The 19269-nt window shown below is 40.7% G+C and overlaps 1 protein-coding gene across 6 annotated transcripts in view; it reads left to right on the plus strand.

Annotated features, from left to right (window-relative positions):
• ZNF221 (zinc finger protein 221) overlaps nucleotides 1-19269 on the plus strand; it is an 83396-nt gene that overhangs the window by 48755 nt on the left and 15372 nt on the right. The window contains exon 1 of one of the 6 annotated variants that reach the window (XM_054540628.2): nucleotides 8679-9318. The exons of 4 other annotated variants lie outside the window; for them this stretch is intronic. The gene's annotated coding sequence lies outside the window, so the exon portion shown is untranslated. Of the gene's footprint in view, nucleotides 1-8678; nucleotides 9319-19269 lie in introns of those variants that run through there. One more of the 6 variants, XM_002829341.5, reaches the window with a different exon arrangement.

Genomic DNA, 19269 nt, shown 5'->3' on the forward strand with positions numbered 1-19269 from the left:
TACACATATGGAACTTCAATTCTCCTACCACCCACTCAGAGTTTTTTCACTTCTCCGTGGCCCTAGGAACTGTCTCCTCATTATATTTGAGCTCTGGGATATTGCTGGTGATAATCTCAGTACCGTATATTTGTTTTTGGTTTTCTGTGAGGAGGAGTGAAACCAGTTTGCTTCTATGCTATCATTTTGGAACCAGTTGGGGTTGTTTTTGTTTTGTTTTTAATGTTTAAATTGGTATGGAGGTTCTAGTTCAAGATGGCTGACCAGAAGTAGCTAATGGGTGCCTCTGTCATGGAGAGGAATCAAAATGTGAGTAAATATTAACACTTCCAGTAGCTTGTCTAGGAGAGCACACTGGAATTTATCAAAGAAGCCACAGGAATCACGGAAAGCAGAAGAGAGCAAAGCTGGTCAGTCAGCCCAGCTGAGACCAGTGTGAAGCAAGGAGAAGCTCTCTGGAGTAGGGAAGGGGTGAGTGGGTGAGAGATCCCCAGGGTTCCATACTTCCTCCATGGACTCCTACAATCCTAGCTATGGGAGAGCCCCCTGGACCTCCACCCATGAGCCACCAGGGTCAGTCAGGAGGCAGAAGGAGCAGAGGAAAATGTGGGCAAGAGCATTTATTGTGGTTTCCATGGGAAAGCAAAAGCAGGGTAAGAAGGCTTAGGATTGGCTAGTTTAATTAATTTTGGTTGGGCTTTGGGATACAGAAGCTATCTCTACTCTGGTACCTGACCCTGGTGATATCAGAGCAAGATAATACTGGCCAGGAGTCTAAGAGCCTGACAAAGGAGGTAATTGGGGTGTGAGCTCTGATTTGGTTGGTTTGCATATGAAAGGTCTATTCATAGGAGAGTTGTTTGTTATCTCTAGGAGTTAGCTAACCCTAGAAGTGGCAGTTCTTCCTGATAAACAGGACCCCAGATATCAAAGCATTAAATACATAGAAAATGACAAGACATGTTTAATCCATCAGAAAAGTAGCCTTTCGTATGTAATGTAATAAGCTATTTGGATCATTAATAAAAGCTTTGGCTAAGGAGGAGAAAACACCTGGAGATGAGATGTATAACCAGGTGAGGATCCAGCAATTGTGAGGCTTCAAAGATAAAATCCCAATTTCTTAATGAAGAGTTGGTCCCTTGTGAATTATTAGTGTGAGAGCCCTTCTAATGTCTACACATATTTAATCCCTATTATTCCTTCATGCTTCTTAGAAGGAGACTGATAAAGTTCACAAACCATTAATATGTTTGGACAGCCTATTATCAAATAGACTAGATCACTGAAGTACGTTAGTATAGTGTAGGGGTAAAAAGCATAGACTCTCAAGCCAGACTTCCTTATTCAAATCCTAGATCTTACTAGCTATGTAAACTTAGGTAAAAGCTTTTCTTGTTCATACCTCAATTTACGTATTTGTCAACTGAGTATATTGATAATATTTACCTTAGACGATTTTTCTATGGTTAAATATTTACAAGCACTAAAAGGCAACAATGTTAGCCATGTAACAAATGCTTTTTAGTGACAGATGGTGTCTTAGTATGTTTGGACTGCTATAACAAAATAGCATAAACTACCTGGCTTATAAACAGGAGAAATTCATTTCACTTCTGGAGGCTGGGAAGCCCAAGATCAAGGTGCCAACATATTTGGTGTCTGCTGAGTGACCATTTTCTGGTTCATAGATGATGCTGTCTTGCTGTGTCCTCACGTGGTGGAAGAGATGAGGGGTTTCTCTAAGGCTTCTTTTATAGGGACACTCATCCTATTTATGGGGGCTCCATCTCCATTAGGTCATGGCTCTATTAGGTTATGGAGCCCCCATAAATACCATCGCTTTTGGGGCTGAGATTTCAATATATGAATTTTGGAAGATAAGAAACAGGCCATAGCAGATGGTGTATATATTCTTGTATCAATATCCATGCCAATATTAAACTTTTAAATTAGCCTCCTTAAAGAGCCTTTTCAGATGTCACCCCCCTTTTTAGCCTGATCTCCTATGGATGAAATTTTAAAGCCAAATATATACTGTATGACTGTTTAGGTGTTATATGTATATATGTGCTTTATACAAAAAGTAAAATTTTATATACCCCAAAGATACTATCCCTTTCCCGCCCACTAGAGGTGATATTACTCACTCTGAAATACTTGATTTAAGCCAGGGTTTCCCAGTCTAGGCACTAACAGCGTTTTGGGCCAGGTAATTCACTCGCAGTTGAGAACCTCTTATTAGTAGCCTATGACCATTTCCACATACTTCTCAGCAGGAGACTGACAAAGTTCACAGATTATCAATATGTTTAGATAATATATTATCAAAAGGACCAAACCAGATCATTAATAGTGCAGCAATATCATACAGCAGCTAATTCAAAATTCTTACAACCCTTGTATATATATAGATAAATATGCATTGCTTCAATTTAGCACTTCCCACTTACTTCAAGCTGTAACAAAAGTAAATACACAAAGCAAACGAACACCACTTGAAAACACCACCAACATCCAATATATTTAAATTATTAGAAATAATCTGTTATATGTAAAATCATTAAATAAGATTCATGCACAGATTTTTTATTTTATTATTATTTTTTCTGAGACAGAGTTTCACTCCATCACCCAGGCTGGAGTGCAGTGGCATGATTTCAGCTCACTGCAACCTCTGCCTCCCAGGTTCGAGTGATTCTTCTGCCTCTCAGCCTCCCAAGTAGCTGGGATTACAGGCGCCCACCACCATGCCTGGCTAATTTTGTATTTTTAGTAGAGATAGGTTTCACCATGTTGGCCAGGCTGGTCTCGAACTCCTGACCTCAGGTGATCCACCTGCCTCGGCTTCCCAAAGTGTTTGGATTACAGAGCTACCAAGCCTGGCTCTCATGCACAGATTTTATGTTGGACAAGATATAAAGACTTCACTAAAACTAATTTTTGATCCCAAGAATTAGACTGGATTTCTACGTAGAAAAAGAGTGAAAACTATACACATTCTTTGACATTTCTGAGTAAATTCTCTTGTAATTTGATTGTAAAATATTTAGTATATATTAATATTGCTAATAAATAGCTTATCTATTATTGATTGTTTTCCGAGAATTGTGTGGCATGTCTAAAATGTTGTTGATCTTCATCTCTCTAGTAATATCATTTTTCTCCTATTTTCATATTTAAAAGAAGAGATTTCAAGAGTATTGGCAAGACACCTGAGGTCAGAAAGATAATAAATGGCAGAGCTAGATTTGAACTCAGGAGTGCCCAGCAGACTTTAGATCATGCAAGATCAACCACCATTCTGCTCTGCCTACAGATATCTGTAGGGATTAAAAGACACTTAATATATTTCTCTGATCGTGCCTTTTATAGGGTTCCAATATTAGAACTCTATTATTTCACATGCTCAAAAAATAAATAAAATTAGGATAAAACACTAAAAGAGAAACTCTATTTCAAATAAATAACATAATAACACTGAAGAGGAAGGAGCAAATTAAGCAATATGGTCATTAACATAAGTAGTAATAGTGGTGGGATATGAAGAAAATGAGGAGGATAAAAAGAAGGTTGGGGGGAAGGACAAAAGAAAACGAAAGAAACAAAAGAAAAATATAAGCTCTACCTTACAGTAGAATACTAAGCCATGAATATAGAAAGAATCATGGGGTTAGAAATCACAACTTAACCCCCTTATTAGTTCAGGCAAGAATCATGAAGGACACTGAGACTATTAGGTGAATGTTTGTTGAGGAATGGGATATTCCATAGACCAACAAATCTCTCTACAAATTATTAATTACAAAGGGAAGTATAGATGTCCCTCAACTTATGATAGGGTTACATCTTAATAAATCCATTGTAAGTAAAAAATATCTTAAATCAAAAAATGCATTTAATACCCTGAAAAATCCATTATGAAGTAAAAAAAAAATGTAAGTTGAACCATCATTAAGTCAGAGACTATATAATAAAATTATAGTGGAAAAAATCTCAAGATTATCATCTTAAATAAGAGGCCAAATTGACATTATGAACAATAGAACAAACCAATATTTTAGACTTCCTGATATGATGTACTGAGGACACAATATCACTTCTATAGTATTCCCGCCAAAAATTATATAAAGTAAATCTAATCAACAAGAGACAATAGATAAAAACCAAAATGAGACAGTCTTCTCCTTCATAAATATCCAACTGAAGGAAGCATAACTGACCAAAAACCTCAGCTGCTATGCTCTGAAATCCATCACCACGTTGCACAGAGGCCAATCTCCCATGGGATGTTCCCAGCAAATACAACAGGATCCTAAGGCAAGCACATTTCTGGAGAGCAGGACTCCTTGATCCAGTGACTCTTTCCCCCATAGACTCCCTGATGGATTTGATAAACCTTTCAGAGATTACAAGGCTAAATGATTGTTTTGCTCAATAATCTTACTCAATATTTTCTACTCTGGCTCAGGTTTGCATCATGGTCTAATGGTTCTCCCAGTCTCCCCCGACTCACTGCCATTTACTCTCACAAAGCATTCACCCTAATAATATTCTTGTTTATTACATTTTGTCTTAGCATCTTGTTGTCCATTCCTTAGAGGACCAGGACAAATTCAGCATTCTAAAAGCACCCCTATTGCCTCATTTACTCATAATCCTTTTCCTATGGCAGCCATTAATTTATAACATCATAGATCCATTTAGCGTGTTTTTGTACTTCAAAGAAAAGGAGTCATACAATTTTTGCTATTTTGTGTCAGGCATAATTTCCTCAATATTTCTGTCCATGACATTCATCCATATAGTTGGGAGTTGATGGCTTTGATTCACTCTCATTGCTGGATTTTATTGCAGTGTCTAAATTTACCATAATCCATTCTATTATTCGTGAGCATTGGGTACTTTCCAGGTCTTGGATCTTAAAAATAGTGCTGGTATAAACATAGTACAACATATCTTTTTCTAAGTGTATGGATTCATTAATCTGGAGAATATGGATTGAACTAAAGGGCTATGGGATATGAATATCTCTGACTTTAGTGAGTACTTCCAAAAGTGCTCCAGAGTGATTGTACCAATTTTCACTCCAACCAGTAGTATGAAAGTGCTGACATTTTGCAAACTGTTTTATCGCCTTTAAAATTTTAGACTTTACTGGTTAGAATGCAGAGATATCTTATGCTAGTTTAATTTGCATTTCCGTTATGACTAAAGGGGTTTATTACCATTTCATGTGGTACTTGATTGTATTATTCCCTACCAAACCACTGGTACCACTGCATTCAGAATGGAAGGTGGTAGCTTCCTTATACATCATTGCCTCTGTAATATTATTCTCCTTTGCCCATTCTTCAAACTCCCTTATCATACCATCAGATTATAGTAACCAGTACATTTGTTAAATAAAATTTATGGAAGCCTATTGTTTTGGGCTGAACTCCTGCACTAGGCCCCAACAGACCAGACCAAAACAGAGTCTCTCATGCTAAGGTTCCATGTCACCTAACTGAAAATAAGTTATCTGATCTTTCAAGAAACAGGAGAGAGATGTAGCCAAATTCCAAAACAGGCCAGTTTTAGCTGGCATGATAAGGAAGACCCCTCTGTGTTAACCCTTAGACCTGAGATAACTTGATGTTACTTAGTGCACTTTTTTTGTATTGTGCTCTTTCCTTGTTCCTGTTCAAGCTACCTTATAAAAATCAACTGATGAGCCACGTTCAGTGGAACACTTATCTGTTTTATAGATGGGATGCTGCCCAACTCGTGAATCACTAATAAAACCCAATTCAATCTTTAAAACTCAATTTGTTGAAACAATTTTTTGATATCTTCCTTCTTTCAGCATCTACTTCCCCTAAATTGAAATTCCCCTTTAATTCCTCGAAGATTTTCTTTCTCGGCTCAATGTTTACTCTTCCAATACTGTAATAATTGGACACGTTTAGTCTTCCAGGAGTTTTGCCTGTGGACTATTTTATCTGTGGACTATTTTACCTACAGAACACAGCAGAGGGTAATTAGAAGTCTCAGCGTAGGAATCCACATTACCACTCCTGAAGTCGGGAACATGAACTTTGCTCTTCTGGAGGATGGAGGAGACGGTAGGCCAAGAGCGCGGAGGGGTCTTAAACATCTCCAGCCCAAGACGGCGAGACAGTAGGAGGTGCTCTCCCTTGGCTTTCCAGGAAGTTTCCACAAGTTCCCCGGTGTCGTGGGCACTTCCGCTCAGGTGGCTAGGGAAGGGCAGTTCTGGGAAGTGTAGTGCGCACACTACTTGAAGTCTTAGGCACTTCCGCTCCTGGAGGGGAGGTTGCCGCCAATTTTTCCCTCATTGTGGTGAGTTGGTACAGCCTTTTCTACCCTTCTGAGCTTTTTCGGTAGGACACAGCCATCGATTTAGGGAAAAAGAGTCAGGGGCCTTGGGAGGCGTTCCCCTTAACTGAACCTCTGAGCGTTTGGGTCGAGGCAAGCTCGTCCATTCCCTGGTGTTAGGGTCTCCCGCGCGTGTTGCTTAAACTCTGTTCCTCTGATTTTTTTTTTCTTCTGTACAGTGGGATGATAGTAGTGCCTGCCTAAAAAGGTGGTTTGAGAATTAAATGAGAAAGTACAAAAAAAAAAATTCCTAAAACAGTCCTTGGGACGTGGTAAGTGGTTGTCTATTGTTATTGGTACTATTTAATTTCCTGGGAACTGCTTAGTTTCCTGAACTCTGTGAACGTGACATTGCGTCAGAGATCCATCTGTATTTGATTTGGCTTTCTCTTTAATTCCTGTAGGGAGCGGAATAGTCCCTGACCCTTTCTAACCTTTTTTTTTTTTTTTTTTTTTTTATGGAGAGAGTCGCTCCCCGCATTGTTTGGGGGAGTAAGGAGAAAGGAAGGAGTAGAGATGGGAGAATATTTCTGTGTTTTCTCAAGGACAGAAATTGTTGTATTTCCCTGCTTTTTTTTCTTTCCCTGACCTAGCTTCCCACAAGGACTGCATTTCTTTTTCCACCATTGTCACTGAATGGTTCTGTTTGATAATTGCTAATGTTCTAGAAATTATGATGAGTTGAAAACACCAAGGACTAGCCACTGCCAGCTATCAGATGTTGTGGGGGTTTTTCCCCCTCCACACTTTTATCATATCTATATCTTTATTTTTCCCCAAAGCATTTGAAATTAAGCCATAGAGATGGCATTTCCTTAGCCCTTAAAATTTAAGTATGTTTTCTAAGAACAAGAACATTCTCTTTCATAATCAGATTCATGATCAAAATCAGAAAATGGGTTATATTGATAACATACGTTATTTAACCTATGCTCCATATTTAAAATTTATTGTTTTTAATTTAAATTCCTTGTAATTGATTTTCCTCCAGTTTAGCCCACTTTTATGAATTGTTTTTAACTGTCACGTTTCTCCTGTCTCCATTAATCTGGCATGATTCTTCAGCTTTCTCTTTTTGCTCATGGTGTTTTTGATACTATTTTAATGTATGGATATACTGCATTTTCTATATCAATAGTAATCAAAAGTAATGCCATTTTTAATAGCCACACGTAAAATCAAATACCTAGGAATTAACCAAAAAAGTTAAAGTTGTCTATAATAAAAACTATAAAACACTGACAAAAAAATTGAAGAGGACACCAAAAAACGGAAAAATGTTCCAATCCATTTATGGATTGGAAGAATCAGTAATGTTAAAATGTCCATACTACCCAAGCAATCTACAGATTCAGTGCAATCTCTGTTAAAAATACCAATGACATTCTTCAGAGAAATTAAAAAGCCTCAAATTTATATGGAACCACAAAAAAACCCCAGAATAATTGAGGCTATCCTGACCAAAAAGAACAAAACCGACTTCAAATTGTACTACGGAGCTATAATAACCAAAACAGCATAGTACTGGCATAAAAACAGACACAGAGACCAATGGAACAGAACAGAGAACACAGAAACAAATCCACACACCTACGGATAACTAATTTTTGACAAATGTGCCGAGAACACACATGAGGAAAAGACCATCTCTTCAATAAATGATGCTGGGAAAACTGGATATCTATGTGCAGAAGAATGAAACTAGACCTCTATTTCTTACCACATAAAAAAGCAAATCAGAATGGATTGAAAACTTAAATCTAAGACCTCAATCTGTGAAACTAATAAAAGTAAACTTTGGGCCGGGCGCGATGGCTCATGCCTGTAATCCTAGCACTTTAGGAGGCCGAGGCGGGCGGATCATGAGGTCAGGAGATGGAGACCATCCTGGCTAACATGGTGAAAACCTGTCTCTACTAAAAATACAAAAAATTAGCCTGGCGTGGTGGCGGGTGCCTGTAGTCCCAGCTACTTGGGAGGCTGAGGCAGGAGAATGGCATGAACCCAGGAGGTGGAGCTTGCAGTGAGCTGAGATCGTGCCACTGCACTCCAGCCTGGGTGACAAAAGCGAGACTCCACCTCAAAAAAAAAAAAAAATAGAAAAGATTTGCAAGAAAAAAGAATTATTTTACAAATGTATAAACAATATTTGAATAGTGAGGGAAAAGGCCAAAAAGCCATTAGTACAGTAGGCAAAAGTTTTGAACAATTAACCAATAATAATAATAATGGCCTTTGAAAATATGAAAAGATGTTCTATTTCATTTACAATACAGGAAATGTAAATTAAAATTACATTGGCATACTATCAGTTTTGGCCTCATGTCATCAGGTTATACTAAACATTTTCCTCTTTTCAGTTCTCTACTGATCCTCAAGCAGTAATTTCTTGTTAGTTCCTTGAAGATTTTATCTCCACCTTTGTTCACTCTCCAGTAATACTTCTGTAATAATTGGGAATATTTTGACCAGGAAATCATTGTTTATGTGATATTTTTGCTTGAAGACTCAAGAGAAAGGTAAGGAAGACACTCAGTGCAGGAGTCCATATTACCACATAGGCGTTTCGGATGGGGGGATTCCCTTCTCCGGGGACTTGGAAGAAGTGTGTCAAGAAGCTATGTGTAGTTGCAACACTTCCCCCTGGAGGGTAAAACTGAACGTTTACTCCTTGGGCATTCAGGGAAGTGTCCCAACCGTCGGTGGAATTGTGGGCACTTCCGGTCAGGCAGGCGGATCCGGGGAATTCTGGGAAATGTAGTCCAGACGCTCTGTGGACTCGCGGGAGCTACGGCTGCGGGCGTTACCTCTTTATTCTGTGATAGTTTGAGCTGTTCTGCGTTTCGCAGGCCGTTCTGAATTTCCTGGACCTACTCGGAACCCTCAACGAGCTAGCGATAGATGAAAGGAAGCACCGTCGGAAAGCAAAGGTTTGGAAGGGTGAGGGCGGCGGTTTGCGATCCCCGCGGCAGAGCCTTCTTGCGTTTAGGGCTGTCCTAGCGTCCCGGGGGACTCGGTCCTGTCACGTTTCGCCTTATTTGGGGGTTTCTGGGGCTCTCAGCTCGCCCAATCCGCCTCCCTCCACTACTGGCGCGGGGCCGATTCCCCCGGTACAACGTTGGGGTGTTACTTAATCTCCCTGGGCCTCTTTTTGCTTTTCTTTAAATGGGGGATATTAAGACCTTCCTAATAGAATGGTCTTGGGAATTGAAAGAGGTAATATAAAAGAGTCTTAAAACAGGTTTTGTTATAGTGAATGGCGGTCTCTTGTTAATTTCCTGAGAAATGGTCAGGTCCCTGGGGTGGTGTCAGAATTCCAACTGGCTCTTCTCTCTGATGCCTGCAGAACGCTGGAAAATTCTGGACACTCTCTGACCTCTTATTTAGGAAAAGGAGGAATATCTCCAATTTCCACAGAAGGAGGGGAGGGTCTTGACTGTTCTGTCAAGAGTGGTGACACAAACATGGTATTTCGCAGCATTGTTTCCGCATCCTGACTTCTCTAAAAGGATTGCTTGGAGGTAGATGGAGTGACTCCTTGACTACTGACAACAAAGCTCCTTGCGAGTGTGACTTGTCATTTTTCTTTTACAGTAACGTTCACATCTATTGTAGGGTGCTGTAATCGGGCATGGACATTGATAAGAAAGTCTTAATTGCTATCTTCAATTCTAAGGGCTTTATACAAAGAAATTCATGTACACCACATGGTAGCTCTGTGGAGAGGTACTGCCATTTCGTCTATTAAAGATGAGAGTGAGACAAAGGGAGCAGGAGTTATTTGCCCATAGTTGCCCAAGTAATAAGAAGTGGAGCTGGGGTTGGAACCTTTGCAGTCCAGGTCAGAGCCCAGGCTGATAATTTCTTGGATACATTCTCACTGAGGCAGAGGAACTAGCTGGAATCAGGTGGGGAAAGCAAGTTAGGACTTGATTGGAGGGACCTTGAGAGCAAGGCTCATGGGCTTGGACTTCTCTAGGAGTCTTTTAAAACTTTATCAACTATTTTATTTCACTTATTACACATATTTTGTATTCTTATAGAACCATATCATTATGGAGCATTCAGAAATTGCAGAAATATGACAAGAAAAAAAGCTTAATTACTTCTGAATGCAGGATATAAAGATAGTAACCATTAAGCTTATTTTTATTTACTTAATTCATTTTAAAATTTTTTGAGACAGAGAGACAGAGTCACTCTCGTCTCCCAGGATGGAGTGCAGTGGCATGATCACGGCTCACTGCAACCTCCGCTTCCCAGGTTCAAGCGATTTTCCTCCCTTAGCCTCCCAAGTAGCTGGGATTATAGGCACACACCACCCCATCTTTTAGTAAAGACGAGTTTTCACCGTGTTGGCTAGGCTGGTCTCGAACTCCTGACCTCAGGTGATCTGCCCACTTCAGCCTCCCAAAGTGCTGGGATTACAGGTGTGAGCCACTGTGCCCAGCCATTACGCTTTTTTTTTTTTTTAAATGTTTATTGCCTTATTACAAAGGATATTACAAAAGCTACAGGTGAAGAGATGCATAGGGCAAGGCATGTGGGAAGGGGTGCAGAGCTTCCATACCTTCCTGGGTATGCGACTCTCCAGGAACCTCCATGCATTCAGCAATCCAGAAGCTCTCAGAATCCAGTCCTCTTGGTTTTTTATGGAAACTTCATTGCATAGACATGATTGATTAAACCACTGGCCACTGGTGATCAGCTTAACCTTTAGCCCTTCTCCCTTCCCAGAGATTGGGGAGTGGGGCTGAAAGTCCCATGTCTTTACTCTCTAACCATGCGTTAGTCTTTCAGGTGACCAGCCACATCCTAAAGCTACCTAGGGGTTGCCAGCCATCACTCAATTCATGAGTATACAAAAGATCAATTTGGAGATTCTAAGGATTTTAGTTGTATGCCAGGAGACATGTTAGTGACCAAATATGCATTTAGGTTATCACCGTACGTACCCATCTTTGAACCCAGATCCTCTTACATAAAAAGGATATACAACTCAGCCAGGCGTGGTGGCTCACACCTGTAATCCCAGCACTTTTGGGAGGCTGAGGTGGGTGTATCACCTGAGGTGAGGAGTTCGAGACCAGCCTGGCCAACATGGGGAAACCCCATCTCTACAAAAAATAGAAAATTAGCCAGGTATGGTGGCACATGCCTGTAGTCCCAGCTACTCGGGAGGCTGAGACAGGAGAAGCACTTGAACCTGGGAAGCAAAGGCTGCAGTGAGCAAAGATTGCCCTACTGTACTCCAGCCTGGGCGAGACAGAGTGAGACTCCGTCTCAAAAAAAAAAAAAAAAAAAAGGATATGCAACTCAAAAGATATCACCACATTACCAGAATCCCATTTAGTCACACTAATAAGTCCAGTCCAGTGGGTGAAGCCACTCAGGTTTGCCGGCTTCCATTTGATATAAGGTTCTAAAAGCAGGAGTGGTCTTAGCAAACATAGAGCTTCACCATTTCAGGCATCTGGTATAATTGAGCTAAGAGACAGTGTCATCTTAAGGTATTAATATAATATTGGAGTTCTCTCAATTCATAACTCATTTATTCATTCCTTTACCCTCAGCTACCGTTCCTCCTTCTTTCCATTAATACACAAACTTTTTCACCTTTGGAAGGGACATTAGAATCACCACTGTGCTGGTCTAGACTGCAGACAGCAATACTGGTCTAGCAAATGCCTCCCCCTCAGTTCACCTCCATTCAGATAGGGTAAGGTTACTTAGGTGGACTGTTTTTACCATCAGGAAATACGGCTGCATTCACTATTAGCCCAATTATGCCAGAACGGGTGAAGGCATAACCCATCCCCATCAGGCCCTCAGGAATTCTGACATAAGTTTTAGAAACTTAGTTATGGTTTCTTGCTTAGGAATCATCCCTGCTTCCAGCACTTGTAGCTGTAGCCCTGATCCTGTGACCACTACATCAGGTATGGGGAAAAAAATTGAGGTAATATGGGGAAGAAGGAAAAAAAAGTATAATCATTATACCAGTGTTCTCCTCCCTTGGCAAGAATTGCATAGTCATCCCAGCCTCCTTTCCCACCAGGTCTTCCCCAGATCAACCAGAAAAATAGAGTAATTGCTATCCAAGTGACATTGAGTATGAGCACACACTTGCGAAGGTGTGTAATCCAGCCTTGATGCTTTTATCTCTTTGTTTTAGACAATCAATGTTTTAATTGCCTGTTCCACTTCCCTATTCAAACTATTACTCTGAGGAGGATCACTTTCTATTCATTGCTGGACATTGTGGGCTATATATCTAGTGTGTTTCTTGGTCTTCTTTCTTCTTTATTTTAATAGCACTCTGAACATTTGCATCTTCCACCATATAAGCAAAACCCAGTCAAGAATCAGTGTCTACTGCTGTCAAGACCCATCTGTAGCCTCCCAGGGCTACCAGCATCAGTCTCACTTGCCAGCTACACTCAGGCCCTTCCCACCAGGGAATCTGTTTCACAGCCATCTTCACTCTGTCACTTTTGCTGACAAACAGAACAGTTTTCATCTGCATTTTGTGCCTCAGAGGGTGCAAGAACATGTCTCGATTTAGTCCATCTTTGCACTGCTGCACTACTCCCATATCCACTAATTTCACGGACCTAGGCAGCCACTGCAAGGGAGCACATGGGGATATCTGCTTGTTGATTCAAAACCTGAAGGGGGCTCTGCTGATGAGCATCAACAGGTCCTGCTTTAATGCACACCCCCCACTTCAAATTTCCATAAGTTCATGCCTCACATGGGCATCCCTTTAATAGACCAGATCTCCACTGTGCTCCTGCCTGAGTGTATGGCCAGGCCATTTGCCACTGCCCATAAGTCAGTAAAAATCCCAAAATGGGTTTCTACCACCATTCAGTTTTTCATCACTGCTAGGAAAACAGCATGTAATTCAGTGCACTGAGCTGATTTGTTTTTACCTTCTTTGATCAGAGGGGCATCCTTCCAAATCAGATGTTCATTCACTTTGGAACTGCCATTCACAAACTGAGCAGCTCTTTGTTGGTCAGTTGAGAGTTGTTTATAGCTTCTCACACAGTTCCAGAGTCAGTCTCCAGGTAGCATGATTCTATATAAAACATTTCCATTTTATTATGGAACTCTTCTGGGCACTGCCATCCCCATTAGAATGTTTTTCTGACATTACCTAAGACAGCATAGGTATTTCAGGTGTCAAGATTTTTTAATGTCCTTCAGTCATAGGGCTAGCCTCAGTTAATGCTCCATAGCAGGGTAGTAAATACTCTTCAAGTCAAAATTCTCTAGTCTGAAGTCTCAGTAGTTGTCGCTAGAAGGCACTCAGGCTTCTGTCATAAGCCCCAGCCTGCATTCCACACGGGGCTATCAAACAGAATTTGTCCATACCAGCACTTCAGATTCTATTCTGCACTGTGCGGACTCAGGCAATCTTGCTGGTTCCCATTTAGCATGTCCAACTAATATTGCTTGAAGGGTAGATTTATATGCCTTCTGTTTTATAATACTAGTCAGGAGAAACATTCCCTAGTCAGATACAATGTCCATTCCCATAAAACATTTAGGTAAAGAAGATACAACTTCTTAATATAAAGTCTGTTTAAGTAGTCCAACTTTCATAATCATATCAACCCTTACATTTTTATGTTCTGGTCCCAGGAACTTTTCCACTGCCTGCCCCCCACAACACTGCCCCCAACCATTTTATCCTCTCTTATGCAAAATGCTGAGAGTCCACAGGAGGGGATTGAGCCAAAGGACCCTGGCTCTTTTGTCAATCTTTATCTCGACTAATCTACTTGACTACTGCCCCCAAGCAATTCCAAGTGGGGTTTCTCATCACAATCTTTACCTTCAGCCTTTTAAAATTTCTCCAAACTGGAGTAAATACAGCAAACTTATTTGAAACCCTTTAATATTGGGGGATCAGCAGAGGATCCCTTTGGTCCACCAAACCTTCAGTATTATTGTGTTCAGACCTTTGTTTTAGCCTCATCAGCAGAGGATCCCTTTGGTCCACCAAACCTTCAATATTATTGTGTTCAGACCTTTGTTTTAGCCTCATCAATTTCCATTTTATTTATTCCATTTCTTAATAAAACTGTTAAAAGTAAAAAAATCTTAGATAAATCAAACAGTTTAATTAAGCAAAAAACAATTTGCAAATCAGGCAGCCCCTGAACCAGAATAGATTCAGAGAAGCTTCAGAGCTACCATGTGGTTGAAGAAGATTTGTAAACAGAAAAAGGAACGTGACATTCAAAAAGTGGAAGTGAGGAACAGAAACAGCCAGTTTGGTTACAGCTCAGCTTTTGCCTTATTTGATTCTTGTTTGAACAGCTGGCTCCCTTTGATTGGTCAAAACTCAGTGATTGGTACAAGAGTAGGTTACAGTCTGTTTACACTTCCAGTTAGGTTACAGTTCACTATATACGGATAAACCTTTTTTTATTTTTATTTTTATTTTTTTTTGAGATGGAGTCCTGCTCTGTCACCCAGGCTGGAGCACAGTGGAACTATCTTGGCTCACTGCAACCTCTGCCTCCCAGGTTCAAGTGATTCTCCTACCTCAGCCTTCCGAGTAGCTGGGATTACAGGCACACACCACCATGTCTGGCTAATTTTTAGTAGAGACGGGGTTTCACCATGTTGGCCAGGGTGGTCTCGAACTCCTAACCTCAGATAATCCACCCACCTCGGCCTCCCAAAGTGCTGGCATTACAGGCATGAGCCACCATACCCCGCCTGGAGAAACCTTTATACCTAACTTAAAGTATGTAGGAAAGCAGCTTTAGGCTAAACTTAATTTAACATAATGATCTAAAGATTTTCACCCTGTTGGAATGAGTCCCATGACTTTCTCTTTCTTCTTAGTTTCACATTGTTTTTTAAATAACTTTTTAAAAATTTCTAGCTTTCTGGGGTGAGTCCTTTGACTCTACCGTCTGTCTTTTTCCTCTTGCTAATTAACCTAATCTTTTTATTAAAATCTTTAATATCCTTAAAGGGAAGCTGAGACAGCAAATCTGATAAGGTTTCTAGGACTGTTGTTCAGTTTTGCAAGAGTTAAGGTGTCAACTAATAAATAAAATCAACACTGAGCCACAAACAAAAGAAAAGATGTTTTAAGTGGGGTCTTGTGAATTGCAATCAAGAAGTACAGATCTAGCAGTCAGCTAAATCATTTCCTGTTCTATCCACGCAAGGTTGGGCAGGGGCTTATAAATGTTTACTGTAAGTTTACATATCTGGAAGGTCTTAGTACAGTCCATGAGTGATGTCAGTTGGTTAGCAACTTAGGATGTCTTTGGTTGATGATCAATCTAGTTCAGCATAGCTGTTTCCCCAAGAGGTTCATGATCAGGCCATGTATAAACAATTCCAATCAAATGCAGCTGGTTTTACAATTTGGCCCAGTTGAACAGGTTAAAATCCATCTGGATGTGTACATAACTGGGGTCCAACTCCACATGCCTCTTTTTAGAAACTTCTGACATAACTATCTCCATTTTGGGTTTTCTTTTTATAAAAGTCATGTGGTGTACCCATGCAAAAGGGGCCCCCTTAGCCACAGCATTTACCATGACCTGGGTAAGAAGCATATTCAGCAGATGAATATCCCAGTCATCATAAATTCAGTCCCACGTGGCTTGCATGCCGTGTATCAGCTGCATCATCTGGGGTATCCCACCCAGCATTTATAGGGTGAGTTGAACAGTCCCCCTTTTCAGGGCAAGCAGACCTTACCATGCCTTTTTTCCAGTTGATCAGGCTGGCTGTTCCCTTGGGAACAACCTGTTAACATTGATAATGAGATTCAGGCAATGTGATTAAATATTGAGTTTATTCAAACACAAAATTTGAAGATGTCCACCTGGGAGGACACAGACTTCAAAAGATTGGATAAGTGCTCTGAAGTGGAAAGGTTTGAGATTCATTATGTAGGCAGGGTCTAGGAAGCTTAACAGGATGTGAGCATTTTCTATACAAGATTAAGGCATAGTTACAGCAATTCGATAGCAGTGTTTCCTTTTATTGGGAAGAACGTATTTAACATTCTGCATTAGGGATGTAATAGTCAAAGGGGTCTTTTATCTCAGACAAAGAATCTTTTATGTTAGATGCTATCTGGTCTGAGCCAGGAACAAGAAAATAAAGAAGGAAGTTAAGAGGTCAAGCTCAGTGACTCAGTTTCCTTGGGGCCTAACAACTTTTAGAAGCCCCAAATAGATAAGACTATTAGGTTTTTGGGTTTTTTTTTTTCATATCTCCTGTGTGTCTGCATCAGGTGTTTGTGGTCTGTAATTGTTGTATCATGTGTCACCATCTGTAATTGTTTCATGGTGAACTGTGGGTCCTACATAAACCCAAACATGCTCTTCAACTCTGCAACATTTAAAACCAAAGATGCTGCTACTTAGTTTCTCTCACAATCCAGTTGAGTAAAGTTTCCTTAAGAAGCTACAAAATAAACAATTCCTTCACATTGTACACTGTAGTTTCAGTTTCTTGGTTTTACCCTTCCCACACATTGATTGCCTTTTGGTAACCACAGGTCTTAGATGTACTTACTGTTGTCCTGGCATATTTTTTCCCTTAGGGACAGCTTTGAGGCAAGTGGCTAAAGCTTAGATTCACTAAAATTCAAGCTTGGTCAAGCATCAGAGTCCAACACAATCCTCTCTTTTAATTACATTTGATATAGTTTGGATGTTTGGTCCCTCCGTATCTCCAGTATTGGAGGTGGGGCCTAGTGGGAGGTGTTGGATCCTGGGGGCGGGCCCGTCATAAATGGCTTAGTGCTATCCCCTTGATTAGTGAGTTCCTGCTCAGTTAGTTCATATGAGATGTGGTTGTTTAAAAGAGTTTGGGTCCTCCAATTTCTCTCTCTTGTTCCTGCTCTCACTTTGTGACATGCCTGCTCCGCTTTACCTTCTCCCATGAGTGAAAGCTCCCTGAGGCCTCACCAGAAGCTGAGTACATGCCAGCACCACACTTTCTTTACAGTCTGAATAAATGTAAGCCAATGAAACCTCTTTTCTTTATAAATTACCCAGCCTCAGGTATTTTGTTACAGTGACACAGAAATGAACTAATACAGAAAATTGGTACTGAGGTGCAGTGCATTGCTATAAAGATGCCTGAAAATGTGAAAGTGGCTCTGGAACTGGCTAATGGGCAGAGGTTGGAAAAAGTTTGGAGGGCTCAGAAGAAGATAAGAAGATGAGGGAAAACTTGGAACTTTTTTTTTTTTTTAACTTTTTCACTGAGCCATGGGAACTTCTTACAGACTGATTAAATGGCTGTGACCAAAATGCTGGGGAATACGGACAATGAAGTCCAGGCTGATGAGATCCCAGATGGAAATGAGGAAGTTGTTGGGAACTGGAGTAAAGGTCACCCATGTTATGTCCTAGCAAAGAACTTTGCTGCTTTGTGTTCATGCCCTAGGGATTTCTGGAAGCTTGAACTTAAGAGTGATAACTTAGGGTACCTGGCAAAAGAAATTTCTGAGCAGCAAAGCATTCAAGAAGTGGCCTGGCTGCTTCACTGCTTCAAACAGCCTACAATTATATATGGGAGCAAAAAAATGACTTAAAGTTTGAATTTATATTTAAAAGGTAAGCAGAATATAAAAATTTGGAAAATCTGCAGCCTGGCTATTTAGTAGAGAAAGAAAAAGCATTTTTAGGAGAGGAATACATGTCAGCCGTGGAGCAACCACTTGCAAAAGAGATTTGCATGACTAACGGAAAGCCAAGTGGTAATATCTGAGACAATGGGAAAAAGACCTGGAAGACATTTCAGAAGTCTTCAGGAAAGTCCCTCCCATCACAGGCCCAGAGGCCTAGGAGAAAAGAATGGTTCCAAGGGCCAGGCCCAGGGCCCCCCTGCCCTGAGCAGCCTCAAGACACTGTGCCCTGAATCCGGCCACTCTGGCTCCAGCCTCAGCTTAGAGTGCCCCAGGCACAGGTTGGGTTGCAGCTCCAGAGGGTTCAAGCCTTGATAGTTGTGGTAGTTTCCGCACTGTGTTAAGGCTGCAGATGCTTAGAATGCAAGCATGAAGGAGGCCTGGCAGCTTCTACCTAGATTTCAGAGGATGTATGAGAAAGCCTGGGATCCCAGTCAGAAGTCTGCCATGGCAGGGGAGCCCCAACAGAGAACCTCTACCAGGGCAGTCCAAGGAGAAATGTGAGGGCTCCCCACAGAGTCCCCACTAGGGCACTACCTGATGGATCTGTGGTAAGGGGACCACTGCTCAGTCATGTCACTGGGCTGCCCAAGGCTTTGGGAGTCTATCTCTTATACCAGGATGTGGGACATGGAGTCAAGGATTATGTTGAAACTTTAAGAGCCTTGGCTGGAGTACAGTAGCACAATCCTAACTTGCTGCAGCCTTTAACTCCTAGACTCAAGCTATCCTCCTGCCTCAGCCTCCCAAGTAGCTGGGATTACAGGCTCAAGCCACAGCACCTGACTCTTCATATGCTCTTTACCCAAATTTTCCAATTATTTACATTTTATATTTTGCTTTGTTAACACCCATCAGCCAAATACCACTGGGAACAAACTTATAATGAGAAACAACTTATTGTAGCTTTCTGCATCAAGGAAGCCCACATATGAAGGTGATCATGGAGTGTCTTGGTAAGAGGCATTTAGGAAGGGCTGGCTATAGAGTTTCATATAAGATGTTAGGTAGTATTAGATATAATATTAAGTAATATCACTATTAAATACTAGATATCAATTAAAAGACTATTAATATTAGTTAATTCTGTTACCTATTAGATATGGCTAGACACCATCATCTTTTCTATCCAAAGTCCCATATTTAAATTTGTTGTGCTTTTTAAAGTTCTTGTAACTGTTTTCCCCCATCCCCTAGTCCAAAGTCCA

The sequence above is a fragment of the Pongo abelii genome, chromosome 20 (assembly GCF_028885655.2).
Source record: "Pongo abelii isolate AG06213 chromosome 20, NHGRI_mPonAbe1-v2.0_pri, whole genome shotgun sequence".
Classification (NCBI taxonomy): domain Eukaryota; kingdom Metazoa; phylum Chordata; class Mammalia; order Primates; family Hominidae; genus Pongo; species Pongo abelii.